This window comes from Delphinus delphis, chromosome 19 (genome assembly GCF_949987515.2).
Source record: "Delphinus delphis chromosome 19, mDelDel1.2, whole genome shotgun sequence".
Classification (NCBI taxonomy): Eukaryota; Metazoa; Chordata; class Mammalia; order Artiodactyla; family Delphinidae; genus Delphinus; species Delphinus delphis.
The window spans coordinates 13,711,163-13,733,880 of NC_082701.1; the positions used below are offsets into that span (position 1 = coordinate 13,711,163).

At 41.4% G+C, this 22,718-nt stretch overlaps 1 protein-coding gene and 1 pseudogene across 2 annotated transcripts in view; one reads left to right on the plus strand and one right to left on the minus strand.

Moving 5' to 3' along the window:
* Positions 1 to 22,718, plus strand: part of PITPNC1 (phosphatidylinositol transfer protein cytoplasmic 1) — a 257,389-nt gene that overhangs the window by 7,264 nt on the left and 227,407 nt on the right. The gene's annotated exons all lie outside the window — the stretch shown is intronic.
* On the minus strand, positions 15,437 to 15,554 carry LOC132415563 (5S ribosomal RNA; annotated as a pseudogene).

The following is a 22,718-nucleotide window of genomic DNA, read 5'->3' on the forward strand; positions in this document are numbered from 1 at the left end:
AGAAGTATCTTATGAAAACTTAGAAGCAATTCATACAAACAGGATCTCGGGGTGCACACCTCCAGGGGGCGCCATTTACATGGAACCCAAACGGAACGGTGCAACGTGATAGCCCTGCAGCTGACCAACTGCCTTTGTCAGTCCTCTCAAGCTCCCCAGCCCCTGGTGCTGTCATGTGTTAAAACTTGAGAGTTAATAGCAGTCTTGCAGGTTTATAAGTGGATATGTTAACTCCTCAGCGACATCTTTCCTGACCACTCCATATAAAATAGTTTTCCCCTATTATTCTCTATCTTTGCACTTATTTCCTTCATAGCATTTATCTTTTTAAAAAATTTTTATTGGAGTATAGTTGATTTCCAATGGTGTGTTAGTTTCTGCTGTACAGCAAAGTGAATCAGTTATACATATACATATATACTCTCTTTTTAAGATTCTATCCCCATATAGGTCATTACAGAGTACTGAGTAGAGTTCCCTGTGCTATACAGTAGGTTCTTATTAGCTATCTATTTTATACACAGTAGTGTGTATATGTCAATCCCAGTCTCCCAATTTATCCCTCCCCTCCTTTTGCATTTATCTTAATCTGTACTTATTTACTTGTTTGTCATCCATCTCCATCACTATCTTTTCAACGTGTAATCCACATAAGAAAACACTAACAAGATCTTTTAACTTATTTTTTCTTTCATACGAAGTCTTTGAAATCCAGTGTGTATTTTCCATTTGCAGCACATTTCTTTTTTTTTTATTAAATTTTTTTTTATATTGGAGCATAGTTGATTAACAATGTTGTGTTAGTTTCAGGTATATAGCAAAGTGATTCAGTTATACATATACATGTATCTTTTCTTTTTCAAATTGTTTTCTTTTAGGTTATTACAGAATATGGAGAAGAGTTCCCTGTGCTAGCACATTTCAATTCCCATTGGCCACTTTGCAGGGTTCAAGGGTCACATGTGGCTGGTGGCTGCCATATTGGATAGGGCAGCTCTAGTGCTTAAACCTTGGGTCTGGCACACAGTAAATGCTTGCTGAATGAATGGATGAGAAGAAGCTGAGAAAAATAGGAACCTTTTAGGAAAGCTGTCCCTAGATGTTTTCCTTCACACTGTTTAAGTTTTTCACTTAAGCTTTATACCTCTTGAAATTTTGCAAACTAGAGATTCTTTTTTATTAAAAACCTCCTCATTTTAAAATTCCACAGCAGTACCTCTGAGAAGTTTGAGGCCATTCACTCCTGGGAGTTAATGTAATCAGTCTGCCTTCCTCCAGATTCCTGGAGGAGTATATTCAATATCTATTGTTATATAAGAAATTTTCACAAACTTAGCAGCTCCATGTTCTTCTGGAGCTTGGAGTACTCTTCCAAGTTCACGTGGTTGTTGGCAGAATTCAATTCCTTGTGGCTGTAGGACTAAGTCTCCCCTTTCTTGCTGGCCATCAGCTAGGGGCCAGCTCTTAGAGGCCACCTGCTATTTCCTGCCATGTGGCCCTCGCCACAATGTGGCCGTTTGCCCCTTGGCCAACAGGAAAGCATTTGCTCCAACTTTGAACCTCTGACTTGTCTCTGACCTCTACTCTTTTTCAAAAAGAATGGTCTGATTAGGCCCACCCCCATTCAAGGTGAAGGAATTGTACATATACAGGGTGTGCACACTGGGAAACTCAGGGATCATTCTGCCTACCGTAGGGAGATGAGCTGAATTGAAAGTTTCTGTTGGAGGAAAGAAGTAGTTATTTCTCGTATCTAGGAAACTTAGGGATCTGGAAGGTTCAGGCTGGCCCTGGGGCAGCATGAAAGTGTTTATCACAAATACTTACTGAACTCTTACTCTGTGCCAGGTGCTAGGCCAGGTGCTAGACCTGGTGCCAGGGATGGAGCAGCAAACAAGGCAGACATGATCCCTACCCTCTTAGAGCTTACAGTCCAGAGAACACTGGAGAAGTTTCCTTGCCATCTTAAGATAGATTATGGTGATGGTTGCACAACTCTGTGTAAATATATTAAAAACCATTGAGTTGGTATGTAAAATACATCTCAATAAAGCTGTGTTTTTTTTTTTTAAGAGGTATCTATGGATTTTTCCAGCAGAATAGACATCTATGTTCAGAGAGAGAGCCATTGACAGAAAGCACGGAAATTGAATTATGAGTACGAACACTGAAAAGTTATGGTCCCTGTTCTCAAGAAGATGACTCTGATTGTCCTGAATTTAGACAGCTTTCCAAAGGAGGTTGTTCTCTTCTGCAGCAGTGTGGGAAAAAAAAAATCTGCCAGATTTGGACTAGAATGACCACAGTTTAGGTCAGAATTTGATACTTAGCAGAAAAAACATAATCACAACTTGGAACAGCTACAGGGCTTTAGGGTACCAGGCGGTGGAGCGGGGGGACGGACATTCATTGACAGATTTCACAATCTTCAGGAACAGCCCCCCTCCCCACCCCTAATCGGGGATAGAGGCTGGCACCAGCCATCATTAATGGAAGGAACAGTAAGTACCTGGTGACCTTTCTGGCTGTGGTTCCAGGTGCAGTCCTCTGCTTTCTCTGCACATTGAGTGGGAAATGATGTGTTGGCAGAATGAATCCTGGAATATGTGTTCTGGAGGAGATGATTCTACATGGGAGTTGAGTCCTCTGCTTTATTCATCTCTGGCAGATGTCCTTGAGACTTTCTATCACAGGCTTCATTATAAAATAGACTAAATGACTATTTAAACTGTGTGTCAATAGTCTCTGTCTAGGATGGCAAAATCACGCCGCATTAGGCTGGGCAAGTCTCCCAGGATGACACAGAGTTAGAAGGAACCCCCCCCTGTGCCCAGGACACACTGTCTTGGCCACTAGCTTTACCCGTGACAGAGAAAGGAGTATAGGGTCACTGGCCACTTCCTGGCTTATGGCCTGAGCAACATTATACAATGCTGTTTGTTGATTTAGAAACACGAAAGCCAGTGCTCACCAAGATTTTGACATCAAGTATAAAGTGAGTCATTCTTTCATTTCCCAGCACTCTGACAAAGGGGCCAGCTCTTAAAACTCCTTTTTAGACTTTAGTGGAAGTCGACTTATCCACCTAAACAAGTAGCTAATGTAAGTTCTTGATCAGATTTATCCAGTGGTTCTTCACTTTTTTTTTTTTTTTTTTTTTTTTTTTTTTTTTTGCGGTATGCGGGCCTCTCACTGTTGTGGCCTCTCCCGTTGTGGAGCACAGGCTCCGGACGCGCAGGCTCAGCGGCCATGGCTCACGGGCCCAGCTGCTCCGCGGCATGTGGGATCCTCCCGGACCGGGGCACGAACCCGTGTCCCCTGCACTGGCAGGCGGACTCTCAACCACTGCGCCACCGGGGAAGCCCCTCTTCACTTTTTTTTAATCTTTCTTTTTTTTTTTGCTTCTTTTAAGTTTGGGTGAAGCACGGCCTTCTAGAATTCCTATTGTTCCCAAGCAAAGAAAAAACATCATCATCCTTTAATTTCTTTAGAATTAATCTGACAATCTTTAGGGTGTTGTTTCTTTCCCAGGATGAATCACCTAGAGAAGTGAGATTGGCCAAACAAATGTAATTTGATGACAACCTGTAATAATGTTGCTTAAGCACCTAATCTAAGCAACTAATCTCCAAAGACTGCGCCCTGTCCCATGTCAGCTACACACACACACCATTTAGGTCTGATTATATTTGCCGTATTAAGGTCAGATCCAGATGTTTCTGAGCATTAGTTTGTGTATTTTTATACCCCAATTAACTGATCTGTGTATTTATTCAGAAGAAAATTTGTCAGCTGGGGTTAGAGAAGTCACCATGAACTTGGATGCTAATATAATTAAGTGATTGAAGCCTTCAAATGCATTAGGTCTTATTTGCTGGATTAGGAGTTCCCCAAAACTCTCCAATATTTTCTAGTTTTAACCGTCATGGTGGGATTTATTTATTTATTTATTTATTTATTTATTTATTTATTCTTAAAACGACCAAGTTTCACTTATCTCTTGGCTCTCTGGCAAGAGTGTTTCCAACTGGCATTGACCGTTTATAGAAATGGTGTAGGACCTTTTAATAATTACTGTGCCCACGCTTCCTGAAAGGTATCGTGGAGGACTGAATAGTCCCTAGGAAGTGCAGGGTTACACTGTTCATTATGCTTACCTGAGCCATCTCTGTCTTCGTGTCTTACACAGATTGTGAAAGTTGCTTGCCCTGATTCTCTCTTTTTTAAACAATAAATTTATTTATTTTTTTTTGGGGGCTGCTTTGGGTCTTTTTTGCTGTGCGCAGGCTTTCTCTAGTTGCAGCGAGCAGGGGCTGCGGTGCACGGGCTTCTCACTGCGGTGGCTTCTCTTGCTGCAGAGCACCGGCTCTAGGTGCGCGGGCTTCAGTAATTGTGGCACATGGGCTCAGTAGTTGTGGCTCACGGGCTCTAGAGCACAGGCTCAGTAGTTGTGGCGCACGGGCTTAGTTGTTCCACGGCATGTGGGATCTTCCCAGATCAGGGCTTGAACCCATGTCCCCTGCATTGGCAGGTGGATTCTTAACCACTGCGCCACCAGGGAAGTCCTCACTTTGCTTTTCTGTACATAATAAAATAGCACTATGTGCCTCAGCGACGCATCCCGTGAAACCTGCTTGGAAAGTAAGAGTTTTAAAAATTCAGTTTCTGTTTTGTATGCTTGGATTGCAAGCAGTCACATTCCGCATGCAAAGGAGGCAAAGAGAAATTACATTTGTCCAGCGCTTTCTTGTTTATTTAATCCTTGTAATGGTCCTGTGAGTTGCATATTAGCATCCCATTTTACAGATGTGGATCACAGGTGCTTGCATGGCTATTCAATGGTAGACCTGGATTCATGCCCATGCTGGTCAGACTTCCGAGCCCAGGCTCTTTGCTTTCCCAGTTCTGCCTTCCCTAGAATCCCAAAGCTGGAAGGAGCATTAGAGATTATTTAGTTCTATCCCAATACACACACACACACACACACACACACACACACACACACACCCCTTAAAGATTAAATAACTTGTTCAGGATTATCAAAGGAAATAGTTGGGGGGAGGTAGTTCTTCTGTTCCAGTTAAGCTAAGAGAGTGGTCCATAAGCTTTATCTCCTACTGAAGAATCAGTTTTATTCAAGTATTAAACCAAGTGACGTTCCTCAGTTTAACTTTGATAAATGAATCATACTCCTCTTTGAAAAGAAGTTTTGTAGTTCATGCTCTAAAAAGAGAACCACCCCTACACTTTGAGAAATTATTCCTTTTAATGGCAGTGACAGCCTTTGGCTTTCATAGACATCTTTAGCCGAGATGTTCACTGATAAGCACCTGTAGGTTTCTGAAAATTAGTATCTGGAAATAACAATGGGAACAGACAAGTGACACCATGTTTCTGGCACATTTCGTTGAAAACTTAAACCTCTTTCACATGGAGGTAAGCAAACTGGAGGGTATGAAAAATGATCAAAATGTATTAGTCAGCACTGTGTACTTTCCCTTCCTGCTGAGAAGGCGGCTCCTTGGAAACTTGTGTCTCACCTTTACTAGCATTGCCTCACAGGCAGTTTACAAACCACATGCACAAGTTCATATTGCTCCTGTAGAGTCACACCTCATGTGGGCTAAAATAAAATTTTTAACTTGATAAGATTATTATTCTGAAAATGGAGCTATAAAAGGCTTTTTTAAAATTAAAAATTGTCCTCCAAAGACATTTACCGTTATCAGGAATGTTCAAAACAATGAAAAAAATCCAAACAAACCTGTCTTAAATTTTACGGCAGAGATTCAGAGATGTTTTGCTCTGTGTCAACACTATGGAAATAAACATGTAATGCGCTAAAATGAACTATTTGAAGGGGAGAACACTTAATTGGATGTGTAATTCAGGTCAGTTTTTTAAAATAATTTTTAAAAAATTATGGTAAAACATATTACATAAAATTGCCATCTCAACTTTTTGGTTTTCTTCCCACACTGTGCGGCACGCGGGATCTTAGTTCCCTGACCAGGGATCGAACCCTCGCCCCCTGCAGGGGAAGTGTAGAGTCTGGACCGCCAGGGAAGTCCCCGTAACTATTTTTCTTAAACTTATTATTTTTAATTTTTATTTTATTTTATTTATTTATTTAGTTAGTTTTGGCTGTGTTGGGTCTTCGTTGCTGCACGTGGGCTTTCTCTAGTTGCTACTTTTTGTGCGGTGCACGGGCTTCTCATTGCGGTGGCTTCTCTTGTTGTGGAGCACAGGCTCTAGGTGCACGGTCTTCAGTAGTTGTGGCACGAGGGCTCAGTAGTTGTGGCACACGGGCTTAGTTGCCCCGCGGCATGTGGGATCTTCCCAGACCAGGGATCAAATCTGTGTCCCCTGAATTGGCAGGCGGGTTCTTAACTACTGAGCCACCAAGGAAGTTCTTAACTATTTTTTAAGTGTAGAATTCGGTGACATGAAGGGCATTCACATTTTTGGCCAGCCATCACCACCATCCATCTTCAGAACTCTTTTCATCTTGTAAAACTGAAACTCTGTACCCATAAACAATAACTCCCTATCCACCTCCCTGCAGCCCATGGCAACCACCATTCTACATTCTATGAGTTTTCTGTTCTAGGTGTCTGGTCAGCATTTTTTTCTTTCCTTTAAAGCATTGGTTATATTACTTTATCATTAAACTCATACATCATTTCCTGAAGCAAACTTAATAAAACTTGAATTAACAGAAGGTAACTAGAAATATTTTCTGAATTCTGCCTTCTTTCAAAGGAGGAAAATGACAAGATGGACCTGTATCCATATTTTGGGTGGCATTAATGACTCAATTTAGTGACCTATACCTTTGTAGCAACAGCTGGAGTGCCTGACAGTTTTAATTCAGGAGTCCTACTATATTGTCATTTAAGACAAAAAGTGCATTTTTGCTTGGAATACTTACTAAGACAGGAAGAAGTACCAGTGCATTTTAGAAGTATTTCCAACAACGTTGTCACTGACAAGTGTTCTTCAATTAAAGTAGAAGACAGAATATTTGATTAATGATAATGCTTTATTCCTGTACCAGGTGGAAACAGACATCAATTGGACTCTTTTTCTAAATAAAGAAGTACAGTTAAAATGTTAGCTTTTTTTTTTTTTTTTAGGATTTGATAAATATTTAACTCAGGAGAAAAAACTAATTTATTATTATGATGGCTTATTAACAAGTTAACTTTGCAACATTTTCATTGTTGTCAATTCTCTTAGTGATGTCTGTAGGTAGAGTTTTCAACTCACTAGCCAACAACCTGGATTTCATTAGATTTTTTAGGATTATAGTCCTGCCGCTCTCAAGGAGCAGTTTGTGTCCTGCACTGTCCAAGAAAGTAGTGGGTTGTAGAAAAATGTTGGTCTCCAGTCTGAGAACTTTCCAGTGTGCCTGGGCCACCTTACAGATGTCTGTTTAATCTCTAATGCACCCGAAATAGTAGACATCTGCAAAACAAAGTCACAGAAAACAACACTCTTGTTAAAGTAGTAATTAGCAGTTTAACCAAATAGAAAAACAACACTGGATAGATGTTTAAGAAAACAAGACTTGTAATCACCTCCTTGTATGGACAGGTAGTTCTGAAGACAGGGGTTATCACTAAAGTTTGTATTTGAATCCCTGGACATGTCTTCTGAGATGTGTGAGTTCCCTGTGGTTTGTACCCTCTTGACATGGGCCTTCATCAGGAAAATTTTGCTGAGTTTACCCTGACCTGAAATAATGATGATGAAGATGCTGGAGCCGATGAAAAGACAAATAAAGCCATTCATGTCACCTAACATTTATCATCATTTTGGGCTATTTCAGCCTCCATTAAAGTGACATGGTGGATAAAAGTGGTTTTCTCAATGCTTGAAAAATGCTGTGAAAATAGATGGTTCTTTTGCTCAATGAGACAGGTTTAAAGATACGAAATAGAGTTATTTAATCCCCCCCCAAGTGCAAAGAGTTTGGTAACTAGAATTGTCTTTAATCATTGGGGTACAGACTGTACTGTGTACACTGGAGACCCGAATCCTGGACTATTGAAGGCTATGACGAATGCTTCTTTTTTGGATGTTGTGTTTTTGTTGCTCATAAAGAGGCATCGTGCTCAAAATGAAAAACCTTTAGATTCAGGCTTCAATAGTTCACCTCTTTGGGATTGTGTCTGATGGAAACTTGGATGCAGCTGACTGTAATTATGTTTTTTTCAGCAGTATGACATATAGTGCTGCAGAGATGGGTGTTCTTAGAGATTTCTTGCCAAGACTGGCTGAAAAGGAGTTTGGTTATTGTTTTCTTAAAAAATAGTAATTAGGCTATTAGTTGTCCAAATGGAATAACCCCCTAAAGCCTTTTCAAGAAACACACTTCCAAAAGGGTCAAGTATATTTAAAATTAGCCATTATTTACATAGTGTTCAGCCTTCTACCTTAGCTCTTTTAGGAGGTTTTTGTTTGTTTGTTTGTTTTAATGTTGGTTATATCTGTCAGAAACCATCTTTTTTTTTTTTTTTTTTTTTTTGCGGTACACGGGCCTCACACTGTTGTGGCCTCTCCCATTGTGGAACATGGGCTCCAGACGCGGAGGCTCAGCGGCCATGGCTCACGGGCCAAGCCGCTCCGCGGCATGTGGGATCTTCGCGGACTGGGGCACGAACCCGCGTCCCCTGCATCGGTAGGCGGGCTCTCAACCACTGCACCACCAGGGAAGCCCAACCATCTTATTTTTTAAAGGGGTTCAGGAATGGTTCTCATATCAAAAGCAGCCAAATCCCTGGCATCATAGGAAGCTTCATCATAGATTCATCTGTTTTTCATCTGCAGAACGGCTGCATTCAGTGTTGTCCTGGCCTTTGGACAGTCTCTTCTGTGGATCTGGAGAAGGAACTGCGCACGGGTCTTGCAGGCCTCTATCTTTGAGAATACTCAAGAGCAAAGGAAAAAGAAGCAGTTAGAAATGGTGGCCAGGGCTAATGGACTGTGCTTCTGGGATGGAGCCCAGGCCTATGTTTGTGACCACTGGGCTCAGGATTTGCCTTGGTGTCTCTCAGATCCCCAGATGAGGTAGAACCTGTTCACCCGGATGCAGACTCACTCGGCCCTGCCACATGCCACCCCACGACACACCTTTTGGGTGTGTCTCATCTTAAAGCTGGGTGATCAGCTTTCTTTCCCGTTGGTTGGGTCTTTTTGAATGGCAAATCAGCCGTACCTTACAAAGTTCATCTTTTAAGTCCTGGTAATCAGCCCACCTCTCACGGGGAGTATCATGCCTGAAAAGAGGCCTCATCACTTTCAAACATGATTTTCCTTTCATTTTCCTCCACCCTTTCCTTGGCATTTTATCTCCTGGAGCTAAAGTACCTATATTGCCCTAACTCGGGGTTTCTGGCTTAGGGTGGTGCAGTATGGTGAGGCCTTGCTGATTGATAGCCATGAATTGATTTAGGAAGACTGGATTTTCTTGTGCCTCAGTTTCCTCAACTTTCAATACCCCTCTTTTTAAATTTTTTATTTCTCATACAAGTTTAAAGGTTACAGTTATTTATAGTTATTACAAAATATTGGCTATATTCCCCGTGTCGTACAATACATCCTTGAGCCTATCTTATATCCAGTGGTTTGTACCTCCCACTCCCCCACCCCTATATTTCCCCTCCCCGCTTCCCTCTCCCCACTGGTAACCACTAGTTTGTTCTCTATATCTGTGAGTCTGCTTCTTTTTTGTTATATTCACTAGTTTGTTGTATTTTTAGATTCCACATATAAGTGATATCATACAGTATTTGTCTTTCTCTGTCTGACTTATTTCACTTAGCATAATGCCCTCCAAGTCCATCCATGTTGCTGCAAATGTCAAATTTTCATTCTTTTTTATGGCTGAGTAGTATTCCAGTACCCTTCTTTTTGCCTCCATGAGGGGCTGATCACATGACATACAAGCCCATTCAGCAAATGTAAGGGACAGTGATAATTGTCCAAGTGTGGATGCTGTGTGAATACCTGGTAATCATGCATTCCCTGAGCTGTGCATGAAATCACACGGTCTCACACCTTTAAATACCTTTATTTTAGAAGTCCATCTAGTACAATATTCATTTTTGGAGTCTGTACTTTCCAAATGGCCCGTGGGAAGGAATCCTGAGGTGTCCAGAGGATCTGAGTTTGTCCTGTGGGAACGTTATGTCATAGTAACACATGCTTAAGGATTAGTTTATTTCCAGCCCTGCAGAAGCTATAAATTGCTTCCTAAAATTTTATTCTCCAACACCGTGATGTTTATGTTGCTATGGTGGTATGTCTCTTGCTTGGGTGTGAAGGTTACCATTGGAAATAGATAGGCCAAAATAACAGCTTAACAGGTGGCTGTGCTTTGTGAAGTTGTTTGTAAAACTATTTTATGAAGTCCAGTGCAAGTAAATCACCCGACTGTGCCCTTTACTGTATTTTGTATTTGAGCACATTCTTTTTTTTTTCTTAACGCATTCTTCCTCTTTCCATTTTAAATATATATAGACTATTCCCCTTTTTCAAGCAGCACCAAGCTGATTTCCTGTAGTAACACAAGGCAAGATTCCAGCTCATTTTATTTAGCAGTGGACGTCCTTTCCTTATTTTCTGTAGTTGGAACCCTCCTCCTAAAAATAACCCTTCTTGTTTTTACTGTGCTTCTTTTTGTACCTCCTGTGCTCTTTATTTAAATAAACCTCTTTTTAATATGCCACTTGCATATATATGTACCTACACACATATATGTATACACATACATATAGGTATATATATTTCCCTGTAAGGTATAATCCTTAGTGAATGTGGTAATAGAAATTGTTTCCATTGACCTGTCATTAAGCTGTCACCTGTTATTTATGATCGTTTTCTTTGGAGATAAAATTTAGAGAGAACCTGAGTGTTAAACCAGTTCAGCTTCCTACCCACTGTAAGAATCTTCTATAATAATCTCGCATGGCAATCATCTTGCCTTTTAGCTTAAATACCAGCATGGCAGGGTGCTTGCTCTTCTGTGATATAACATCTATGATTGTCCACTTTGATGTGTTAGAAGATGCTTTTTTTTTTGGCTGAGCGGCTTGTGGGATCTTAGTTCCCTGACCAGGGATCAAACCCAGGCCACCAGCAGAGGAACTGGGGAGTCCTAACCACTGAACCACCAGGGGATTCCCAGAAGATGCTCTCTTATGTTTAATTGATGTCTGCCTCCCTAGAACTTTCATTTTCCTGTCTATGGTGACACAAACACAAGCCACTTCCACATGCTGGCTCTTTAAATATTTAGAGAAAACTATAATGTTGTCCTTTGGTTTTCTCTTTTGCTGGCTTAATATCCACAATTCCCTCAACAATTCGCCTTAGGAAATGGTTTCAGACTCCCTCCCCAATCTGTTGGACCTCCTCTGTTATTGCCCTTTCAAAAATATTGAATGCGGTGCTCTAGAGCAAGGGTCAGTAAGCTTTTTCTGTAAAAAGGCCAGATAGAAATATTTTAGAATTGCAGGCTATAAGATTGCAACAACTCAACTCTGACCTTGCGACATGAAATCAGGAGGAGACAATACGTAAATGAATGGGCATGGCTGTGTCTGGTAAAATTTTATTTATGGACCCTGAAATTTGAATTTCATATAATTTTCAAATGTCATGAAATATTATCCTTTTGCCTTTTTTCAACCCACGCATAGCTAGCTCGTGGGCCGTACAAAAAGAGGTGTGGGCCAGGTTGGGCTCAAGATATTATCGGAGGACCAGTACTGAAAATATGGGAACTGTTACTTCAGCACCTTATGCTATGTTGATGCTTTAGTATTAGCATTGTCATTTTTGGAAGCTGCATCAGACTGCTGGCTGACACGGTTATCAGTTCACCTTCGTCTTATCCACGTGATTCTTCGGGCAAAGCTAAGTGTCTCCATCCGGTGTGTCTGAGGCCTACAACAACAAGCAGCCTTAGAGTGATAACAACCATTACCGTAGGACTTTGAAATGTAAATGTGATGAGTGGCATCTGCTGATTTCAAGTTTGACAAAACGGTTTTGGTTCTTGCTTTTGTTATTTACCGTATTAGCTACTCCTCTTAATTTAGTGCTAGGTGTGATAAGCATGCCTTTCTGTCTTCATCCAACAACACAGCGACTTTTCAGTCCAATCCAAATCCTAAAATATAGGTCATAGCTGCTCACCTTGGTTGCAGAAACCAGTAAGCACTTGGGTAGAGAGATGAAGCCTTCAGTTATATTAATAAGCTTAAGAATGGATGATTCTCCACTTCCTCATTAGTTTTAATTTTAAAAATAAGGTTCTCATGAAATTTTTTTGAAACAGTTTAACCAAGATTATAATTTACCATGCAGAGGAGAAAATTCAGTAAATGGCGAAGCCGATTTTTTTTTTTTAGTGCCTAAATGTTTAATTAAAATTATATATTTCTCTATGTGGACATTTACTTAAGAAGGCTTTGCTTTTTCACAAGAAAGGGGAAAACACAGAGGGCAAATGTTTGTGGAACATTCTAGTGTGGCAGGATCACTGTGTTAATTATCTCATTTCATCTTTGCAGTCATCCTCCAAGGTGGATCCTAATATCTTCATTTTACAGATGTCAGAGAATCAGTGGCAGATTTGGATTCCAATCCAGGGCTCTTTGGCTACAAATTTCCATTTGCTTTCTCCAACACCATTGCTTTCCACAGCCAAAGAGAAGTTGACATTCATTCATCATCAAGTTACTTGTATTAATTTAGACAGTTGATTCTAAAATGGATATATGTTCCTGAATTAATTACTGGAATGATACATTTCTAGAGTATATATCCCAGAAACTGTGATATAAAATAAAAATATTGATTTCCTTAGTGGAAAAAGAGTGTTCAAGTTAAAACTATTTGCTTTTGCCGATCTTTGGTAAAACTGGAAACATAGATACAATTTTCGATGACCTACAGCGATTATAAATCTTGAGGGTAACCTTAATTGTTTTTAGAAAGCTTGTCTGTTTATCTAGACCGTATCTTGCAAAAAAGGCACTTCAAGATGTCATTATATGAATATTCAGAAACTAATAGAGTCTAGATGAGAATGTGTGATAATCTAAAGATATCATTTAAGTCGGGGCTTTAAAAATATATTACTTCGGGCTTCCCTGGTGGCGCAGTGGTTGAGAGTCCGCCTGCCCATGCAGGGGATACGGGTTCGTGCCCCCGTCCGGGAAGATCCCACATGCCGCGGAGCGGCTGGGCCTGTGAGCCATGGCCGCTGAGCCTGCGCGTCTGGAGCCTGTGCTCCGCAACGGGAGAGGCCACAACAGTGAGAGGCCCGCGTACCATAAAAAATATATATATATATATATAACTTCAAGTGAAGAACAAGCCTCATAAACAAGTTCCTTACAATTTCCTATGGTCTAATTCCACCTTATCCCAAGTCCTTAAAAGCAGATTTATAAAAGGGAGAGGAAACAACTTTTCAGAATAAAAATTTGAAGCTCTCAAAGTAAAATATATTGATATTTTAATTGTATGAAATTGTTATGTATGAAATTGTATGAAATGGATTCTTTAATAATAGCTGGTGCTGGGACTGTCAAAACCTTTGCTGAAATTATTCCATGAGGAAGCTGGTTTATGGCTTTCTGGAGCTGGTGGCCGCTCATGCTTTAGTTTATAAGTTCCTTGGAGGGTTGTGATTGTCATTGCCTCTATTTTAACTCCCCATAATTTTCTGTAATGGTATTTTGCACACTGAGGTTGCTTAGTTAAGGTTGACTACCAACTTATGGTCATTTAAATTCAAATCCAATTTTTGTGTTGATTGTGGTTTGAAAAACAGAAAAAAAAGTATATTTATTGCTCTTGTAAATGTTTTGTTTTTTTATTGAATATTGAATAGATATGAAGCAATACACCCACGAACCTATTGCCCAGCTTAATAAGTAGAATGATACAAGTTCATTGAACACTGTACATGCCCCCAGTGATCCCAGGCTCTCTATACATGTGGCATCCCAGAGGAGGTAGTCTTCAACAGCTTGCTGGGTTCTTTTCTATTAACTTTTTGTATTGAGATATAATTCACATAACATAAAGTTCATTCTTTTAAATAAGTATACAGATCACTGGTTTTAGTATATTCACAAGATTGTGCAACCATCACCGCTTTCTTATTCTAGAACATTTCTATCACTCGGAAAGAAATCCTGTCCCCATTGTCAGTCACCCCTCACTCCCCACTTTGCCTAGCCCTTGGCAACCATTGATCTACTTTCTATATTTATGGGTTTCCGTATTCCAGATATTTCATATAGATGGAATCATACAATATATGGTTTTCTGTGTCAGCTTCTTTCCCTTAGCATAGTGTTTTCAAGATTCATCCATGTAGCATGAATCAGTACTTCATTCTTTTTTATGGCCGAATAATATTTCATTGTATGGATATATCACATTGTGTTCATACAGTTATCAGTTGTTATCAATTGTTTCCACTGTTGGGCTATTATGAATAATGCTGCTATGAATATTCGTGTCTGGGCTTTTGTTTGAACAACTTTCACTTCTGTTGGATATATACCTAAAGGTGGAATTACTGGGTTGTATGGAAATTCTGTTTAACTTATTGAGGAACTGCCAGAATGTTTTCCACAGTTGATGCACTGTTTTATATTCCTACTAGCTGTGTATTAGTGTTCTAGATTCTCTGCATCCTAGCCAATACTTGTTACTTTCTGTCTTTTTGATTCTAGTCATCCTTAGTGGGTGTGCAGTAGGATCTCAGCATGGTTTTGATTTGCATTTCCTTAATGACAATCATAATGTTGGACATCTTTTCATGTGCTTATTAGCTATTTCTCTATCTTTGGAGAAATTTCTATTCAAGTTATGTGTCTTTTTATTGTTGGGTTCTAAGAGTTCTTTCTGTATTTTGGATGTTAGACCCTTATCAGATAACATGATTTGCACAAATTTTCTCACATTCTGTGGGCTCTTGTTTCACTTTCTTGATAGTGTCCTTTGAAGCACAACAGTTTTAAATTTTTATTAAGTCCAAGGTACTTTTTCTTTTGCTTTTGGTGTAATATCTAAGAAATCGTTCCCTAAGCCAATGATCCAGTGCCACAAAGATTTATACTTATGTTTTCTTCTAAGAGTTTTACCACTTAAGCTCTTACATTCACGTCTTTGGTCCATTTTGAGTAGATTTTTGAGTATGGTATCGGGTAGTGGTCCAAATTTATTCTTTTGCATGTGGATATCCACTTTGTCCTAGCACCATTTTTTTTTTTTTAGCTGTGCTGCACAGCTTGCAGATCTTAGTTCCCCGACCAGGGACTGAACCCAGGCCCCAGCAGTGAAAGCGCCAAGTCCTAACTACTTGACCGCCAGGGAATTCCCAGCACCACTTTTTTTTTTTTTTTAAAGCCTGCAGTACCTTGTATTCACATTTGGTCTCCCATCCAAGTACTAACCAGGCTGACCCTGCTTAGCTTCCGAGATCAGACGAGATCAGGTACATTAAGGGCGGTATGGCCATAGATTCCACATCATTTCTGAAAAGACTGTGTTTCCCCATTGTATTGCAGAGCTTGATCTTTTTATTTATTTATTTTTTTTGAGGTACGCGGGCCTCTCACTGTTATGGCTTCTCCCGTTGTGGAGCACAGGCTCCGGACGCGCAGGCTCAGCGGCCATGGCTCACGGGCCCAGCTGCTCCGCGGCATGTGGGATCTTCCCAGATCGGGGCACGAACCCCTGTCCCCTGCATCGGCAGGCGGACTCTCAACCACTGCGCCACCAGGGAAGCCCAAGCTTGATCTTTTTTACTGAACATTTTGATCTTGAGATTGATGCATATAATTCATTCACTTTTATGGCTGTAGAGTATGCTTTATATGAATCTGCCGTAATGTATTTAATTCATTCTTTGACCCATAGTGGGTTGTTCCCAGAGTTTTGCTTTTCTACACACTGTTGCTGGGAACATACTTAAACATGTTTTTTATTACCCACATGTGAGAGTGTCTTTCTAGGGAATATGACTAGGGGTGTAGAGTTATGCACATGTTTCCCAAAGTGATTGTAATATTTATGCTCCTATCAGCAATGTATAAGAGTTTATATCCAGGAAAACTCAGCTTTTAAACATTCTCTTTGTTAGTGTCTCCTTGAATAGTTACTACCGAAAGGAAAGAAGTAGTATTTGCAAGTGAAATTTGCCTCTTAGGCTTCTACTATTTTATTAGCAAGAATTATTATTATTTTAAAATTTTTTATTTATTTATTTATGGCTGAGTTGGGTCTTCGTTGCTGCGCGCGGGCTTCTCTCTAGTTTGTCTAGTGGGGGCTACGCTTCCTTGAGGTGCGCGGGCTTCTCATTGCGGTGGCTTCTCTTGTTGTGGAGCACGGGCTCTAGGCGCACGGGCTCAGTAATTGTGGCTCGCGGGCTCTAGAGCACAGGCTCAGTAGTTGTGGCACATAGGCTTAGTTGCTTTGCGACAAGTGGGATCTTCCTGGACCAGGGCTTGAACCCGTGTCCCCTGCATTGGCAGGCAGATTCTTAACCACTGCACCACCAGGGAAGTCCAGCAAGAATTATTGTAAGCAAGCAAAAGGCCAGTAGTCGGAGAACCCAGTATCCAGTTAGTATCTCTTTAAATTTGTAAATATCAGTGTGAGGCTTAAACAGATCTTTGGCTCGTTGAGGTGGTGAAGCTTTTGCTAATAGTGAATAAGGGTGTGTGTTCATTAAAGCAACATCACACCAGCCTATTATTACTCTCTTACATAGGGTCTGGGACTAGTATAGTGTAGCAGTTGGCAGAATCAGGGTATCAAGGGGTGAGGAGAGCTGCTTCACTTTCTTGGAACCCGCATATTATAGTTATGCTAAGACAAAATTGTGTCCATGATGATGAGAAACATACCCTATCACATCCTATAGCATCATGTGGAAGGGTTGGCTGACACAAAGTTGGGTAGATGGTACTCAGAACATTGAAGGAGATGGAAATGCTCTCTGCTTGTGATTACAGGGAGTTACACCTGGAAAACACAACAGCTCTATGCTGGACCACCAGTGTGGTCCAGATAGGTGGGTGTCAACAGGGATGGCCATGAGAAGGTGAAGAAAGACCTCTAGAAGGCAGGTGGCTGGGGGGTGAAGGAAGCCTGCCTAGCAGCATCAGAAAAGCATGTGGGGAAGTGCTCCAGCTCAGAGTGGGACTCAGGGACAGGATGTCAGTTACAAAGCAGGAGTGAGGGTTGGGGGAAGAAGAGATGGGCAAGATGCCCCAGCCCTAGGGGCACTTGAGTAGCTCATCAGTTGCTGTATTCAAGAAACTGAAACTCAAATCCAAGAGAAATGGCAACTCAGTCTCAGGAACAAATTGATGTTATGACTAGTGGTATATAGACTGAATGTTTATGGTCTCCCCCACCCCTCACCTTGACGTTAGCCCCAGGATGCCTGGAATTAACCAAGTCCTCCAACTCAACTAGATACTAAAGTCTTGATGACTCCTCACTCATTTGCATCCCTGTAATTATGCTCCTGATCTCTCGTGACCTAGGGAAAGAGAAGAAATTGGAAGATAATAAGTACTGGTATTCCATTTCCTCAAATATTTATCTTTTCACTTAAATTTCTTTTCCCTTTTATTGTATTGTTTCCCGTTTACATATTTCTTTTTGGTTCCTATCTATTGTTTCTCCATTATAGTTTTCCTCTGCAGTTAGTTGGTTCCTGGATGTAATTTCAGAGTATTTGAGAAGTCGAGAATGATGGAGGAGAAATTGAAAGTGTAGGTACAGAAAGAGATGACAGTGGGGGAATGAAATTTATTGTTCCTTTTGTCCAATGTGAAGCCAAAGCTGGAGGCTAGATCATTCAGAAAGAGAATTCAGTGTTTTCTAAACTACCTGCATATGAGAATGACTTGGTGGCGTGACCTGATTCAGTACTTCTGAGGAGAGGATAAAGAATTTATTTTTTGTTTGTTTGTTTGTTTTTTGCGATACGCGGGCCTCTCACTGTTGTGGCCTCTCCCGTTGCGGAGCATAGGCTCCGGACGCGCAGGTTCAGTGGCCATGGCTCACGGGCCCAGCCGCTCCGCGGCATGTGGGATCTTCCCGGACCGGGGCACGAACCTGTGTCCCCTGCATCGGCAGGCGGACTCTCAACCACTGCGCCACCAGGGAAACCCAAGAATTTGTTTTTTTAGCAAACACTCCCCATGACTATAATAAACCAAATATGGGAATCAAACTTAAACCTTTTTAAAATAAAGCACCCAAATTGGACCCATTAGTTCGACTATAGAATTACTGAATATTTTTAGTATTGACAGAGAAAAACACTTTATAAAGTGCTTAAATTTATTTATTTATTTATTTATTTATTTTTGCGGTACACGGGCCTCTCACTCTTGTGGCCTCTCCCGTTGCGGAGCACAGGCTCCGGACGCGCAGGCCCAGCGGCCATGGCTCACGGGCCCAGCCGCTCCGAGGTATGTGGGATATTCCCGGACTGGGGCGCGTAACCATGTCCCCTGCATCGGTAGGCGGACTCTCAACCACTGCGCCACCAGGGAAGCCCATAGATTGTAAGTTTCTTAATAACAAGACCCATGTCGCATTCTTCTCCGAATCCCTAGGGTCAGCGCACCCTCTTTTACAGTGAGTCTGAGCCTTTCAGTGTGACATTTAAAAAAAAAATAAATTTATTTATTTATTTATTTTTGACTGCGTTGGGTCTTCGTTGCTGCGCACGGGCTTTCTCTGGTTGCGGTGTGCAGGCTTCTCATTGCGGTGGCTTCTCTTGTTGTGGAGCATGGGCTGTAGGTGCGTGGGCTTCAGTAGTTGTGGCAGATGGGCTCAGTAGTTGTGGCTTGCGGACTCTAGAGTGCAGGCTCAGTAGTTGTGGCACATGGGCTTAGTTGCTCCGCGGTGGGATCTGCCCGGACCAGGGCTCGAACCCGTGTCCCCTGCATTGGCAGGTGGATTCTTACCACTGTGCCACTAGGGAAGTCCCTTGTGTGACATTTAAAGTCCTCCAGGACAGACTTCCCCCAGCCTCATCTTCTGCCCCTCCCTTGTATCCCATGCTTGGCCAAATGAAGTTAATTGCATTCCCCCAATGTATTATGTAGTTAACTTTTAATATCTCTTCTTTTTATTGCCTTGGCTCTCTTGAAAATAGAGCTAACGAGATTGTTGTCTATTAGAGTTACATGGGCATGGTTATATAATGGCTTCACAATGCCCTTAATAAATGAAATCTAAAATGTTACATCTTTTTGAACCCAGAAGCTCATTCTGACTTTTTTCTCTCTGAAGAATTATAACATTTTCTGAAGATCATGTTGTCCTCTTCCTTCTTCTGGATGTTATGCAAGGAACTTTGGTTGAAAATGATGAAGTCCCGACTTAGATAGGATAAATATGCAATAGTCACGTCTTTCGGAAGGAAAACATTGACTTTTAAAAATCATGCTTGCCTGAAAAACAAACCTGAGTGTTTTTTATATTTATGTGTAAAAATGTGCTGCCATTCTTTGCCCTCATTTGTATGTTGAAAAACGATTGCAAAATTGAAGGTACACCAACATCAGTGTCATGTGTGTTTAATATGGAAAATAGCATGGCAACGACTGGACTCTTTATGAACACAGGTACGAACTCTGAAAAACTCACTTAATTTTCCAAATAACGCTTTGTCCTTTTTTGTATGTAAATGTGCACCCCTTTTCATTATTCATATGTATTGCTATTTTATTTACAGTGGAGTTTTGCATAATTTCACCCACTGTCAAATTAGGTTAAGATCCTATATTTTCAGCTACAGATGCATAAACCTAGCGAAAACGAGACGGTCATGGGGAGCTGGGACAGATGCAGTGTATTTCTGCCTAGATTCTTTGGCCCCCAGCCTCTTGTTGAGGTTCTCAGGGTACAGGGATGCTGATGTACCTTGATAGGGTCCTGCCATATTTGAGAAGTAAGGATTTATAAATAGTCCCAACATCCAGGACCCCTCCTGGTTCCTAAGCTCAAAGTGGTGTCGGCAACGAAAGCAGAGGCAGAGTTAACAGGATCTGCGTATAGTCTCTTGGTTGCCAGCCTTCCTGATCTTCTAAAAGGCCCGTTGCTCCACAAATCTAGAGTACTGAAAGGCCTGGGTTGAATCTCTTCTATTTTCTATAAAATTCTGCGTGTCTTTTGAGGTGGGTCATATATCTTTGCACACTTTTAAAATAATTTCTCATCAGTTGTCCCCCTGAGAGCATACTTTTGTACTTGGCACCGTGGAAAAGGTCTCTCTAGTTTCCCGCAGACATGGGGGCCCTGACTGCTTAGTCAATGGAATACGACAATGTATTAGGGGTATCCTTCCCTTGGGAAGTGCATGTCATAAATCTCACTGACAGATGATTCAGGTCTTAAGGCTCCTAAGCACATAACCTCATTATCAGGAGATGATTGTGTAGTAGACTAAGATCTGCTTATAGCCTTGCAGATTATTATAAAGCACCCCCCCAATACCTTTTTTTTTTTTTTTTTTTTGTGGTATGCGGGCCTCTCACTGTTGTGGCCTCTCCCATTGCGGAGCACAGGCTCCGGACGTGCAGGCTTAGCGGCCATGGCTCATGGGCCTAGCTGCTCCGCGGCACGTGGGATCTTCCCGGACCGGGGCACGAACCTGTGTCCCCTGCATCGGCAGGCGGACTCTCAACCACTGCGCCACCAGGGAAGCCCCCCATACCTATTTTTATTAGAGACTAAATTTCTAACTTGCTCAATTTGTTTGTTTATGGCAGCGCTGCTCTGCCAGTCCTAGGAGAAGACAATTTTACATTTAAATGGAATATTCTAACTTTGCTTAGTAAGTAATGACCTAGAAATTACAGTGCAGGGAAATGGGATTTCAGTGTTTCATGAAAAAAGTTCCTATCAGAAGAGCATCATGTTTTTCATTTTTTGGATAGGTAGGCAGATTTCTACCTGTTCCGTGAAACAGTCTTGCTAGAGGGGGAGGAAACGAAAAAGAAAGGCATTAGCGACCAAGGATGACAGTCATTTTAGGTTTTCTGCTTAATATAATCATGATGAAAATGAATGCCCTCGACCAGAGAAAACATACAGTACTGATGCCTTGGATTGTGTTCAGAGATCTCTCAGCCTGTGAGAACTTCATGTTACTTGGGTCTAGCTTGGCATTGCAAAGTAACTAGCTCTTTTTATGCCAGCTGATCTGTAAGGGACAGAGGACCACACCTTCTTTGCCCAGATTAACACTGGGTTGAGAATTCAGTGAATTTAAGCGGAGATGGTGGCTTGCAACCACAACTAAAAGCTTGCTTAGAGGGAGAAGGAGAAAAGGAGAGGAAAAATGTGGAAGCAAGAAAGATGGCAATAGGAGGTTGGAAAAGGCTGGCAGCAGGTGCAGAGGATGGAGGGGTACTTGTGGTACATGTGGCGGAGAAGTAGAAGCTCTCTCCGAATTGTTCAATCAGCTCTGTTTCATTGGCACAGATTCTAGAAGTTTCCTAATTCTTGGGTAGAGCATAGATAGGGTGTATTTCGTACGAAGCCAGATTTATATCCAGCAAACATTATCTCAAGTTGCTGTGCCAGACTCATGCATCCTTCTCTGTGTCTTTGTCTCAAGTTTTGTGGATTCGGTACATGCTTTAGATCTCAGAGCTAGCCAGGTTTTCATGCTTGTTTGGGATACTTTCTAGTTTTGACTTTAAAATGGGATCAGGAAAATTCTGAGAAAGGGAAGTCCCTCTTTTTCTCTGAATTACAGAATAAATGGACTCATGTTAAAAAATCCTTTTATTCCAGAATGATCCACCTCTGGCTGTACATAAAGCACAAAGTTATCAGAGACATTTTCCTTTGTGCTCTGTGGGCCTGACATGAGTCTGCCTTTGATTCCCAAGGGGGTGTCAGGAAAGCACTGCTTTTCAGATTGGAGGTATAAAAAGGTACTCCATGGAAGGGAATATATTTTATTGATCCATGATTAGTGAGTCTTTTTTATGACATGCTTTGTATTAAATGCGATTTGAAAACCTTCAAAGGAAGATGCGCAGGAATTACTAAGTCATGGCCTGTCGGCATGCCTCCGAACGCAGCCAGAAGCAGGGGAGCAAAAATCTCAGTGTGTAGCAAGATCTCCAAATTCTTGGAGGCACATGACGTGAATCCGTTCAATTTTCTGCTTGTGTTTTTATTTCCAGTGCATTTCCTGACATTTATGTATTTTCTCCTCATAGAAGCACTTATAGTGCCTTGGTACTCAGGCTTATTTTCCAGTATTTCTTCTGATCAAATCAGTAGTCCTCTACTTACATAGTCTGTATGCAGTGGAAGGAAAATCAGAAATGCCTAATGTGGGTCCTAATTCATAAAGAGCCTACTAAGAATCTCACCATCCATGAATAATGCATTGTCCATGAAGTTAACTAGAACATACTCAGCTCCAGTCCATTTGTGGGGAGGGGGCTCTTTTCGGGTCCTTCTGGGTGCACGGGGGAAGGTGGTACTTTGGGAGACCTCTGCACACCTCTCCCTGGCTTCTTCCCTTCCAGGTAGGCTGAGCCTAGGCTTTCTTCTTTATGGTGCTTGTGAGAACTTGGTAGGTGGAAAAAGAACTGCTAGTTTTTCACCCTGTGTTGGATTCATTCACACGTACAGCA